Genomic DNA, 15,003 nt, shown 5'->3' with positions numbered 1-15,003 from the left:
AGAGGCGGGACAAGATCAGCAAAGGTACCCTCCTTCTGCAGTCGCCAAATCAGAAGCACGGGCGTATGGTTATGAAATCCTTCCCCATTCTCTCTACTCTCCTGACCTTGCACAATCTGACTTTACCTCTGCCCAGCCATGAAGTTGTTTTTTAAAGGAAAGCGTTTCCCAGATGATGGAGCCTTGCTTTCTGAAGTCACGTCGTGGTTGGAGGCCCAACCTGGGATGTTCTACAAAAACGGTCTCCAGAGCTACATCAAACGATGGGAGAAATGCATAACTCTGTGTGCTTCCTATGTAGAGAAAGACTAATAAGTGTGCCAAGTTTCATTGCTCTACTACTATTGGTAGTGGGCCTGGTGCATTACTTATTGCACGCTCTCGTATATATATATATATATGTTTATATATATATGTATATGTATATATATATATATATATATATATATATATATATATATATATATATATATATATAGACGCTAAACTTCAATATACATGTGGATGTATTACTTACGTGATTGGAATACAAATAACACTGTAATGTTATTAATATTTTATGAGTATAGAATACATTGCTTTCTGTTCCAATCAATCTTCATCTATACGTCAACGCATACATGGACACCTCTAAGAAAAGAATGATGAAGTGGCAGTAATTATCCTACAGCGATTGTAAAACGATATCTTGTGTTTGTAAATGACACGACAGATGATATTCTCATTCTGTCATTCAACAACGGAATGGATCATTATTTAAATCTTGAGAACCATAATCGCCATAAAACAAACAATCTTAACAAATAACTATTATAAACGAAAATGAATATAAATCGGAAATTCATCTTTGAAGATGATCTCTCGAAGCCGTCAAATTCTGCTTCTAAATGCAAGTGTAATTAATGTATTTGAACGGTTAATTGATTGTCTGTCAGAAACAATAGCTTTAAAACAAATTGAATCGTTTTATTTTTTAATTGTCCAAATGAATCTTAGTGAGAAACCACACAATGGAAGGCAAAACTAAAAGTACTAAATGCTTCTGCGATAACCAAGTTAAATGAGGTTTTATCTCTCTTGTACACCCGGGATATCTGAGACAAAATTGAAAGATTACGATAAAATGTCCAGCTCTAAAGAGCCAGTAAGTTCTCGTTTCCTGTAATACACGTGAGCAACGCAGTCGATACGCTCTGTGTTATTTCATTTTACTTCAGTTTACATTCTCAGCAATGAATGGAGGCCCTTCCAAAGGAAAACTCCTGCCCCTATGTAGTAGTATTAGTAATAATAATAATAATAATAATAATAATAATAATAATGATGATGATGATGATGATGATGATAATACTACTAATAAAAATGAAAATACTAATACTACTACTACTAATAATAATGATGATAATACTACTACTACTACTAATAATAATAATAAGATTGATAATACTATACTTATACTACTATTAATACTACTAATACTAATACTACTAATGATAATGATAATACTACTAATAATATTAATAATAATACTACTAATAATAATAATGATAATAATACTACTACTCATAATAGCGATAATACTACTACTAATAATAATGATTATATTACTACTAATAATAATAACGAGAACACTACTACTACTAATAATAATAACAATACTACTACTAATAATAATACTATTAATAATAATAATGATAATAATGATACTACTATTAATAATAATGATAATACCATTATTAACAATAATATTATTAATAATAATAATACTAATAATAATAAATAATAATACTAATACTACTAAGAATAATAAATACTACTACTACTAATAATAATAAATAATACTATAATACTACTACTAATAAATAATAATAATAATATGATGGTAATATTACTAATATTACTACTACTACTAATAATAATAATGATAAAGTATAATAATAATATGAACAATAAATACTAATACTAATAATAAAAATAAATAATAATAATAAATAATAATAATACAAATACTACTATTACTAATACTACTACTACTACTACTACTAATAATAATAATAATAAAAATAATAATAGCAAAAGAAGGGAGACTGAAGCGATATAGATACAAATGTAAACAGGGCAAGCAAAACATCCAAGAATCACGTGCTTATCCACTATATGGAAAATACTGACAGTACAACTGCGGGAACACATTCATCACTCCCTGAATATTCGTAGACTGTCCCCGCGGAATACGAAGAATGCTAGGAAGGAGAAAGAGGAAAACATTATCTGCTATACATAGATCAAAAAATACTAAAGGAGGTAAAAGTAGGAGTAATAATTTAGCCATGGCATGGATCGACTACAAAAAAGCGTACGACAAGATCTCGCAAACATGGATAATAGAATGCTTAAAAATGTATAAAATACCAAGCAGGTTGATTATCGTGATAGAAAATGCAATGAGAACATGGAAACTGGACTTGGCAGATGATGGAACACACATGACAGAAATTAATAGAAAAGAGCATTTTCCAAGGAGATTCACTATCACCATTGCTGTTCATCATAGCCCTCTGTGAACAATATACTGAGAAAGTACCAAGCTGGAGGAAAGTGCTCTAATACAGAAAAAAATGAACCACCTAATATACATTAACGACCTTAAACTATTTGCAAGGACCGAAAAGAAACTAAAGACACTAATAACCACTACCAGGATCTCCCGCCAGGATATCCAAATCGAGTTTGGTATGGAAAAGTGCGCACTATTAGTTAGAAGAAAGGGAAAACTGGAGACAACAGAAGGCATAGACTACCTAACCAAACAGAAATGGGGGCACTAAGGGAACAAGACGCGTATAAAAACTTGAGAGTTTTGGAAACAGACCTACCCAAAGCCACAGAAATAAAAGAGACAGTCGGGAAGGAATAGCTCAGGAGATCAAAATACTTCTGGAAAAAATTGTATAGCAGAAACCTAAGAAAGTGTATAACTACATGGGTAGTGTCAATAGTAAGATATTCATGACCGTTGATAAAGAACTGAGATAGCTCGATCAGAAGACCAGAACACTCATGACCATGTACCATGCACGCCACACAAAATCCCATGTTGACCGGCTCTAGGTGAACAGAAAAGAAAGCAGGAGAGGACTCGTTTGTATAGAAGGTTATGTGCATGACACACAAAAAACGAATTTGACAAATACATAACGCAGGACCCGAAAAGGACACCAAGAAAACCGACGAAACAGAAAACAGAGAAATAAAGAATAAGACGAGAAAAATAGGAAGAAAAACAACTACATGGAAAATTCAGAAGGATGACAAAAGATGAAAATAACGAAAACACTTGGACGTTAATGTAAAAAAGACACATAAGCAGAGAAACTGAATCCATAATAACCGCAGCACAAAATAACTCGATAAGAACCCACCACACCAAAGGAAAAATCTACAAAAACCAAAAAAAGAGTAAATGCAGGCTCTGTGGACAAAGAGACAAAACAATAAACCATATAGTAAGTGAATGCAGCAAACTAGTTCAAAAGAATTATAAGAACAGACACGACCAAATGGGAGGGCAGTACACTGGGAATTATGCAAACACCTGCATCTCGAACGCACAAACAAGTGGTACAAACATAAGCTGGTAACAGTATTTGAAAACGAGAATCGCAAAATCGTATGGGACATGGACATACAAAGTTATAAACCCATCCACGCAAGAAGACCGGACGTCGTGATAATTAACAAGACAGAAAAGGCTTGACAAATCGTAGATTTTGCTGTCCCTGCTTACCATAGGATGGATATTAAAGAAAAGGAAGAACGGAGCAAATACACAAAGCTAGGTAGAGCTTAAAAGGATATGGAAGATAAAGAAAATCAAAATAATACCTATAATAGTAGGAGCACTAGGAAAAATACCGGAAAACTTTTTAAACAGAATGGGAGAAATTAGAATCAAAGAAATAACTGAGAAAAAATACAACGAAAACAATAGTGAAAAAAGCTGAAATGTTAAGAAATTCCCTTGAATGTGAAAAAAGACACAGAGGAGCAACAAGTGCGGGTTAGGCAAACTGCGGCAAATGTAAAAAAACAAAGGGCTACAAAGAAACAAAGAACATTGAAGCCGCATATCTATAAGTTCTCTATTCCCTCCCATACTCTATTACCACATCAATGCTCCCTCCAGAAAAGAGTGAAATTGAGAAGCCAAGTAGAGTTAAGGAGGAAGGAAAGACCGAGACTGACTAGACCTCCGATTGATAAGTGCAAAGCAAACTAGGACATTAAGGAGGCTTATTCCCACTCAAATTCAAGTGAAGACTATTAGCCGCTGCCAACGAGAAATTTTTTTGCGATAATGCAAATTTATTTACAAATGTTATCGAAAAGGGTGGAGAGTAATGGAAACCTGGGGAGACTTATTGTCACCCAGCTTCAAGGAAACACCACAGTTATTTTAAAGGAGATGTCTTTTATGACTTGTATGAAAGCTTCTTGTGACAATAATAATAATAATAATAATAATAATAATAATAATAATAATAATAACAACAACAACAACAACAATAATAATAATAATAATAATAATAATAATAATTATTATTATTATTATTATTATTATTACTATTATTATTATTCGATAATGGAAACCAATTTATATTTATAGGACTACAAAGATATATAAATCCGTTTTTTTCATACGAGATTTCACGCAAAAAAGACCGTTAGTTCCCCCTCTATGAAAGCTACCATAGAAGCAGCAAAACACGACAACCCCCTCCAATTAGAATGGATTTGGAACACAAAGTAAACGTTTTTTTTTTCTGTGCTCATATATGATAAAACTTATTATGCATAAAAGATTAAATTGCTTCATAATTTTATGATTCGATAAAAATATTAATGTCAACAATAGAGAAGCATAATTTTTGCCAGGGTTTGTGAATTATTGCAATAAAAGTGTCGATAAAGCAGTGTAATTTAGATCGCTCACAGAAGAAAGCTGAGAGTTCTGGTTGTCTGGAGAAAATTGTTCTTACTTATATTCAAGAAAAATCTACCCATTTATTACAATTTAGGATCATTATATGCTGTAGTACCTTTAACGTAAGTGCGTGCGTGTGTCACCGTTTGCAGATTATAGAATATTTGATCGGAGGATCTTATTCATTAAAAAGAATGATATAAGGTGATCACGAAGGCGGTGATAAGAGGATATTCTTATCATTCTTTTTACTCTTTGGACACAGCTAACCAATCGAGAACCACATCACTCTATCTAAAACATATAAAATATTAACGGATATATACTCAAGATTAAAAATAATGAAAAGATTATTTCGTCATAGCCCTTGTGATAACATATTTCGAACATTAAATTAGTATATGGATACGTAAAATGAATGTTCCTATTATAATATAACATTCTTCCTTTTCAAAAAATAGTATGTCCCGAACACCGAGGACGCAATTAAAAAAAATGATGCCACTTTGGGCAGTGCGTGAAACTAAAATATACCTGCTTAGTCTTCTGGCCAGGATCAAAGGGTTTTATATGTTTTGTCAAAAGATGTTATGATGATAGCGTAGAGGTTCCGTTCGCGCCGGACGTCTATTCAAGGGAAATATGTCATATATTCCTATAAGGATATTGGAGAATAATCGTAATAAGCAAATATATTCTGACACTATATTAATCAGATTAATTTAATAAATACTTTTACAGTTAACTTAAAAGGGATAAAATAATAATGTCTCCAATGTACGCTGCACATCCACTGAATGCCCTGCAGTAATATATTATATATGAAAGCTGCCACTGATGAATTTCCACATCCCGCTAGTAAAGAACAATAACTTCTCTGATATAAATTAGTTCGCAATTGATAATAACAGTGTTTGCATTAATGGTATTACCCAAAACAAAACATACCATTTAATGTGATCAATACCAAAACATAAAAATTAGAATCTAAATCCAAACGTTTAGATGCGCAATTTGTCGGTAAAAGCATTTGTCTAATTTGTATATGTACATATGACTGACTAAATATAGTTTTGAAGAGACCTTTTGCACAAATATATTGCTCACAGTATATAACTAATCTTTTTTCTTTACGCCCTTTCAAAAAACAAAATCTCAAACTAGTTTTCCGGTTTGTGCTCTACAGCTTTCATGTAGGGATAAACACTAGTATCCAGTGATACCGGTTAAGGCTGTTTTAGGGTAAATATTCCTGACATAAAATGCACTAAACATTTATGCCATTGTTTTTCTACTGTCTTTTGGCAAATCTCAAAATGATCTGCCAAGCACAAAACCAAAACAAATGTTTCCTCTACAATTAAATTAAAATAAACTCGGAATACATATTTAAAAGATACATAAAACGGGAAAGATAAACTATTTTATCAGAATAAATGCATTAAATTACTCGACCAATGTTTGTCATATAGCAATACAAGCAACCAGCTTCAATGAGACACGAGAACATTGTCTAAGAAAATAAAATTTGGAATAGTCCGTACGGTATCATCGGGAGAAAAATGTATGCATGCTTTTCTAACTATGGAGTGTCGTATATTGTTGTATTCTATTCACACGGCCGGACATCACCAAATCACGGAGACGTTTTCTATTGTTGTTGTTGTTATCGAAATGTACATGCTTTTGAATACGAATTATCCAGAAAGAATATTCAGTTGCGAATAGGAATTTGGAAATGCAAAACAAATGTTTTAAGTCGTAATAACCTCTTACTCTAATAGTTTATTCCAACAAATTGCTAGAATTATCTTCTCTCCTATCCGTTTTTACATGCAAAAGTTTAAATGTAATGTGAACAAAAATAACTTTCCTCCACTCCCACACCCCGTGTAAGACAATATGCCAAACAGAAGCGTCTACATAAGAATATTCATTGTTTAGGGTTGAAAAGTTTAACACTCGTCTAGCCAAAACCAATATCAATAATTTCTCACACTCTTTATCTGTGCCTAATCCTAAACGTAGATTCCATGAACAAAGCTTATTTCTTAGACGGCAGAACACTCTTCCGTTTGCCTGCTTTCAAGCTAGCTACAATTTGATTGTCCAATGTAAACAGGTTCTTGATGAACTGTCCCCCCGTAATAATCCAATTTCCAAAATTTCCACTAATTATGAGTACTACGCTATAATCCCATTGACTAGTGTATACCTATTTACCCTTATACTCGAGTCGCCTCCGGGCCTTGATAAGTGGTGATTCCCTTTAAAAAAAAGTTCTACACTGGTGTGATTCGTTTGTGAAATATTCATATGGTTTGAATTTATATGTTCGTATAGTTCTACAAGTCACGTTGTGTCTTATTGGGGGAGAATAACAAAAAAATCAAATAATTAGGAAAATTACTAATTATTTAAAGAAATCAATACATATTACTTCACATTGCATGAGCAGACATTAACACACACACACACACACACACACAAACAAACAAATGTACGTATTAGGCCAGAGGTTTTGTAAAACCTTGGGTTTCTATATTTGTTATTGCTTATGAGTCAAGTTGTCAAAGAAGGCGTCGGCTTGAAGTTCTTGCATAGGTCTGAGTTTTTCTCTTTGTAGTAATCTTCAGTTCTTTAAATCTCAGGAGACGAAATAAATCATTTGTTATTTCTTCTTATTAGCACAAACATTGGAAAAAACAGTAAAATAGAGAACATAATATCGGAAATTATATCCTATTTCAAAGCATGTGAATATAACAGTACAAAAGTTAACATATTATAAAAATCCCCATCCTGAAACATATATGGCATATAAATATGGCGTGAATAACAGAAAATAAAATTTCAAGTGTCTTTGTAGTTTATCGATTTTGTAATAATGTCCATATTCATTTAATTGAATTTATAGTAGATGAGTTTACATTGTTCGTTTGAGTAAGGACGAAATAATCTAAAAAAAAATCACATAATAATTACATAAATGATTCTGCGCTACGAAACATACGCTGTCATGTATTAAACATTATATCATGCCTAAAGAAAGGAAAGGTATAATGGACGACATATTTAAACCTGGAACGTAAGTTTTTTTTTATATATTGGTATAACCTCTGTAGTTACATTGAGCTTCATAAATTAAAGTGTTTGTATGAATATAAAATGAAATATTAAATAATATATATGTGTGTGTGTGTATGTATGTTTGTATGTTCGTATGTGTGTATGTGGGTGTATGACGTATTACTTTACCCTTCGGGGTCGTAAGGACGTTGCATTATTTCATCCAGCGTGTTTTGAGCAAGATCATCCTGCTGGCGTCCATGCCTCTCAAGGATCCGAGCTCATACAGCACCTTATATTGCCAAATGGTAATCCATTTTATTATTGCCAAGTCTCTATGTCCCTTAACTTATTTCAGTGATCTAATGGGACCCGGTGTCTTCACGTGAATATGCCATATATATATATATATATATATATATATATATATATATATATATATATATATATATCTTGTTGATGGGACGATTTCCAAATTTTCCTGATTCCATACAATTACCGATTCCGTTCCAAATACCCAATTTCAATACGAGTATCCATTCTGATTTCTATTATTTTACGTTTTCTCAATAATAAATTAGAGATTTATCGCTTGAAAATGTGTTTAATTACCTTAAAACCCTGTGTAATGTCCGTATTTGTTTTTGTAAAATGTAAAATGTACACTGGCGTGGTGGCCTATGTTACATGAGTAAATCTCTGTAAATATTTTTCTTAAATGTTTTCCTGGTAAGGGATCGAATGTTAGGAGACACAAACTTTTATATTTCTTTTCAAACATAGCTGGTTTGAAAGGTTCGTTCTTAATGTTTTTTTAATTTTTTTCATAATTGAAAATTCTCAACGATTTGTATGCACAATAAGAGGACGGTGTAAAAAGAGAACAGTTTGTAAAATTCTTCTTCCCTTATTAAATAATTTCCTTGAAACACATTCTTAATATGGGAATTTCGGGGGTGGATGGGGGGTAAACTATTCTGTTACTGCTCCTTCTCTAAAAAATGTTCATATTTCTTATCCTAATAATTTAAATGTAATTGGTTATTAAACTCATTATTTTGCTGTAAAAATACATAATCAAATATACAGCTTCTTCTTCTTCTATTACTATGTTGTATAATAGGGTTGTTCATATTGGAGAGAGACGGGCTACATATATATTGATAGGGGGGAGAAAGGAATGATACATCTATACTTATTACAGTTCTGTTTCACGGAGGGGGCAATCATTACTTAGATGGTGAGGCACATTTCTTAGGATGGAGAGGGGGGACACATTACTTAGGATGGGTTATACAAAGTTCATTAATAACGATGAGTGGAAACAATGTTCATAGAAGATGATTAAACATTACCTTTGTTGTAGAAAGACGGCACGGAAACGGTAGTTACAAAAAATATGAGATGTTCTTTTATTCCATTTGACCGCTCGAAATGATGATGGCATCCGGGAATTCTAAGTCGACTACATGATCAAAGGTTATCCCTTCGCTTCTAAAGGGACCCTACTCTGATTGCCTTTGCTTACTGCTCTCTCTGCCAGACTGCCCCGACTGCCCTCTTCTTCGACAACTAGCTCCTATAGTGATAATTTATTTCTGCCATGACGTAATACGCGTGTCTGTAAACGTGATCGGCCCACGTGGCCTAAACATACGTGATTCGGTACATGTTTCCAAAACATTTCTCAGACAAAGAGATCTTACTAACCTATTTTTCAACCTAACTTATTTTTCAATATGTTTTTAAATTGCTATTGTTCGTTCTTCTCTAGCTGACCTTATTTTAATTCAGTTTTTATAAAAGAATTGAACAATTAAAATAATTTTTACAACAAACATATAAACTATTTTATGTGAAACTGAACAATGCGAAATTCCATTTTTGAACCTTGCTTACAAAGTTCAAATCTCGGTCTATCCTAATATTATTTTCACTAATCTAATGTTTTGCTTACAAGAAAATGGGAACCTTTCCTGTAACACTACGACTACTATCTTTAATGAGAAGACAAGGTATCGATCTTAAGTTACTATTAGTCTACCCCCAAAATAAAATTCTACATTTTTAGGTGCTCCCCCAAAATAGATTAAACTTTTTAAAGTAATTATTTCGAAACTTTGAACAGATTATCGCGACTTGTTTTCTTTTTCTTGCCATTTCATAATTATAATATTTTGTTGTGAAAGAAACAAAGTTCTTATTAGAATTCTGCATCCTATGCTAATCCACCTAAATATAAAAATATATTTCTTTAGTTTTCAAGCGATTACATGTAAGCGATTTGAAAGAATAAATAAATAAAGAAAGAAAGAAAGGAAACAACAATAAATCGGTATTGCATATAAGGTTAACGAAAAATGATCGTTCTTTCGAATCAGACAGGTTTTTAAGGATGTAGTCAATTTTGGTCGTTTCAAAATCATAATCATGTTAAAGGTCCTGATTAAAATTTAATATAAAATATTTCATAGCAAATAGTCATACAAAACCCGACTTTTTCCGTAGTACTAACCCAAAGTGTGGACGGAATTGAGAAAAATAAAGCGATTACGACTGTTTTTATGACGGTCAGACTTGAAATTAGTGGTAAAAAATTGGTTAACTGCCATTTAAGTAAGGATAACCCGAAAAAGGGGGGCATTTCTGCTAAATTTGAATGTGCAACCCTTTTAAAATTCTATAATAATTATTTATTTCCTGTTTCATTGTGTTAACACATAATCGCCTAAAAAAGTAGAATCGCATTGAGAGGTTAATTTTACATGTATATATAATTTCTTTCATCCATACTTTTACCTATTGTACCACATTATTAGATTTTTGTATGTGATTTTCACTTGTGGCAAAAAAATAAATAAATACAATAAAACTTAGGATTATTTCAAAGACGACAACTCCAGACAACACAGGACAAGGAAAATTAAAAATAAGACCTTTCAAGAACTTACTTTAATTTAACTGTGAACTTTGAGAAGGTAACGCATTGTTTTTTATGACCTAAGTGCTAAAATAAGTGTGAGCATCTCAAAGGGATTCCTAAGGCAATAAATGTAAGTGAACTCTTGCTTATTTACTCTTTTTTGCCATAATTTACCTATAAAATTATTAATTTGGACCCGGATATCCGGGTTCTGAGATCCTTGCTTACATGTTTTAAATAAATATTCTGAACAATAAATGTGTTTGTTTCTTTATAATCTATAATAAAAGGTCGTTTTGGAATCGAACATTAAACTAAATTTTTCCCGATTGTGACATCGATTTCGATACTCCCAATGTTCTGATTTTTCCACATCCCAATTCTCATTTCGACTATATGTCCCAACGCTAATATATATATTAAATAGTTTCATAGAAATCTACATAATTGTTTCATCATTTTATTCCCCTGCTTTCATTTTGTATTAATCAAGAAAAGGAACCTCATTTTTTCATTACAATCAAATTTAAGAAATCTATGTATTAGTTAAATAGTAATGTAATACAGAAAATACAGTAATCAAAGAATAATATACACCATTTTTGTTTGCTTTACCTTCCATCTTGTGACTTCATTGCGTTATAAATTCTTATTTAATGGAATTACTGTGTTGTTTAATCTATGTAACACAGTTATTGTCTAAGGTGTACCTTTATAATTATAACGTTGTTTAGTCTACGTAATACAGTTATTGTTTAAGGTATACCTTTATAATTATAACGTTGTTTAGTCTACGTAATACAGTTATTGTCTAAGGTATACCTTTATAATTATAACGTTGTTTAGTCTACGTAATACAGTTATTGTCTAAGGTATACATTTATAATTATAACGTTGTTTAGTCTACGTAATATGGTTATTGTCTAAGGTATACCTTTGTAGTTATAACGTTGTTTAGTCTACGTAATACAGTTATTGTCTAAGGTATACTTTTATAATTATAACGTTGTTTTGTCTACGTAATACAGTTATTGCCTAAGGTATACCTTTATATTTATAACGTTGTTTAGTCTACGTAATACAGTTATTGTCTAAGGTATACCTTTATAATTATAACGTTGTTTAGTCTACGTAATACAGTTATTGTCTAAGGTATACCTCTATAATTAAAACGTGGTTTCGTCTACGTAATACAGTTATTGTCTAAGGTACACTTTTATAATTATAACGTTGTTTAGTCTATGTAATACAGTTATTGTCTAAGGTATACCTTTATACTTGATCAGTTTTTAGTACACACTGATACCTTGCTCAGAATCGATATTTAGACGAACTTTAACATCTTATAATACCCATTAAACGCCAATGTTACTAAAATATGAGAATGTGGATTTATAAAACAAACATAGAAATTATAATCACCTTTATTTCATTTATGGAATAAATTATAATTATTCCAAATATTTAACAAGTACATTGGGGGGGCTTTTGGGTTTGTTATTTTTAAACTTTTTTGGATGAGATTATAGCTAATCGACTACGCCTCCTTATTTGAAACTGCACATTGATCTGGTGTCAAACCTGCTTCAGAGCATGTAAATAAATATACACAAGTTTTCTTACAAAAGTATACAAAAAGAATATGAGTACATATTGCCATTGGGTATATTACAAAGTTTTATTCTGTAATTAAAATCGATGTCTGACCGTAAATATCTTATGCAGATGAATGAGAACTCTTAAAAAAAAAACAAATATACCTGGCATAATCCGTAAAAGAAATGTATGGCTGCAACAGAGGGCGGGCGCTCGTATACAAATACCGAGCCGTGCGAAATGACGTCACGGCAAGGAAAAAGTAAAAACATATAAAATGGTGAGAGATAGCAGGTTTATAAAGACGATTACATTTGGTACAAGGGTTACGTAAAAATCCTACCGGGATGTCATGCATGGTTGGAGAATGAGGAGTACCATGTCGTTGTTACAAAAATTGAAATCGCGTTATCACATGCCCTCTGTTCCTTTTGACGTACTCTGCTGCAACTTGTAAGGTTTACCTGTGTAAACGTGTGTAACGTTACATTGCTATCAAATAAAGCTAATGAAAAAAAGAAATTATGAAATTCATTGGGAATGTGTTTAAAAATGTAGAAAATTGAAAATTTAAGAAAAGTGCAACTGATGGATAACCAGATTATTTTTGTAACTCCTATTCGGTAAAACTTTGATGTTAACAAAATTTTTCTGAAATCCAAATTCTTCTAATGGTAAAAATTGTAGGTTACATGTTTACAGTTATGTAGTTATTTAATGTAACACAAGAAATTACAAGTACTAGAAAAAGTAATGCTTGAAATCACATTAGTTATTCTAGCTTTCAAATCTTCCAATGAACTAGGTTTGGTTGCATAAACAATTGTTTTCACATGTCCCTATAAAAACAATCTAATGGAGTCAAATCTGGCGAACGTGGAGGCCAATGAAATGGTCCACCCCTTCCGATCCATCTGTTAGGAAATTCCAAATACGGAAATTATACCTGTTGACCTTGCCACAAATATGAAATGTTGCTTCATCAGAAAACAGTAAATTACTCACAAATGCACTATCATTGAAAAATTTTTCATTGAACTGGTGACAGAAAGTTAGCCTGACATAATAATCCTCTTCTAAAAACTGTTGATGTAATTGAATTTTGTATGCTTGAGTTTTGCCCGCAGAAGCTTATGCATAGTAGACTTTGGCAGCCCGAGCTCCAATGATGCTCGTCTTACAGACTTTCTTGGACTTGAAGTTAAGGATTCTTCTATGGAAGCAACACTTTCGTCACTGACACATGGCCTTCCAGGCCGTGGTTTATCATGGACAAAGCTTGTCTCTTTAAAGTTTTTCATCCATTTAACAATGATGTTCCTATGAGGCGCTTTTTTATTGCATTCAATTCTAAACTGTCCTTGTACAGCAATAGTAGATTTCAATTCAGCCAACCAAAGGGCACAGTTTACTTTTTCCTCCATTGAAGCCATGGGATTAAATTGATTATGAAAAACAAAAGAAAATATTTTTTTACTTATTTTGTACTTATCTAAAAATTGTTACGAATTTTTTGGGGAAAAATTATTCAATAACTATTCTTAAAACTAGATACATAAAACTTTATAACATTTTGTACAGATTATTTCTATCGCAAATATGAATAAAGTTATAATTTTTTTTAAAGTACACACGAACTTTATGGACATCCTGTATTATATATATATATATATATATATATATATATATATGATTACTTAATTTAATCACATAAATTAATATACGAAAGTATAAATTAACACGTAAACTTTAAGTATTTACTTCAACAAATCTCAATAGGTAGGTAGAACTATGTTAGGTAGCATAAGCCTGATGAATCCTTGCGTGGATGAAACGTGGAATATTCTGTGTAGCTAAATTGCCATATATATTTTATAAGTTACGACTTACTATATATATATATGTATATGCATATATATATGTATATATATATATATATATATATATAGTGCAACATTTCCCATTTTATAAACAGTAGTTTTCATCTGGCTTTAAAATAAATAATTGGACATATTTTGTAATCTAATACGCCGGTTTACGTGATGTTATTTGTATTTGAAGAACCAGATACAGAACGAAAACCAAACAATATCATGCATGGAACGTGTCGAACACCATTGTGAAATACTTGCATTTTAATGGCTAACAGCTCAAACAAAAGAAATTTATTCAGTTTGCTTTGTATTCAATTCAAAATAAACAGGTGGTTTTACGGCCAAACGCTGACAACATAATTAATATTTGAAACCCTCTGGCACGCGTCCTTATTTTTTTATGTTTATTATCTTTGCGTTTCTATTAAATATTTTTCATCAGTTCATTACAACGCAAAGGCTTAAAGAAATTATAAGCATATTTGTTTTTTATCTTTTATACACCCTAAAGTGTACATATTATGTAGGCAATTTCTTGCGTTACATATACATTTTTT

At 31.7% G+C, this 15,003-nt stretch overlaps 1 protein-coding gene across 12 annotated transcripts in view; it reads right to left on the bottom strand.

Annotated features, from left to right (window-relative positions):
* The window catches only part of LOC145241378 (G-protein coupled receptor dmsr-1-like), a 921,194-nt gene that overhangs the window by 532,283 nt on the left and 373,908 nt on the right, over positions 1–15,003 (bottom strand). The window contains exon 4 of one of the 12 annotated variants that reach the window (XR_013862543.1): positions 2,162–2,243. The exons of the other annotated variants lie outside the window; for them this stretch is intronic. The gene's annotated coding sequence lies outside the window, so the exon portion shown is untranslated. Of the gene's footprint in view, positions 1–2,161; positions 2,244–15,003 lie in introns of those variants that run through there. 12 annotated transcript variants of the gene reach the window in all.

The sequence above is a fragment of the Euprymna scolopes genome, chromosome 20 (genome assembly GCF_053919585.1).
Source record: "Euprymna scolopes isolate OS-2025 chromosome 20, ASM5391958v1, whole genome shotgun sequence".
Lineage (NCBI taxonomy): Eukaryota > Metazoa > Mollusca > Cephalopoda > Sepiida > Sepiolidae > Euprymna > Euprymna scolopes.
This window is presented reverse-complemented; position numbering and strand designations above follow the sequence as displayed.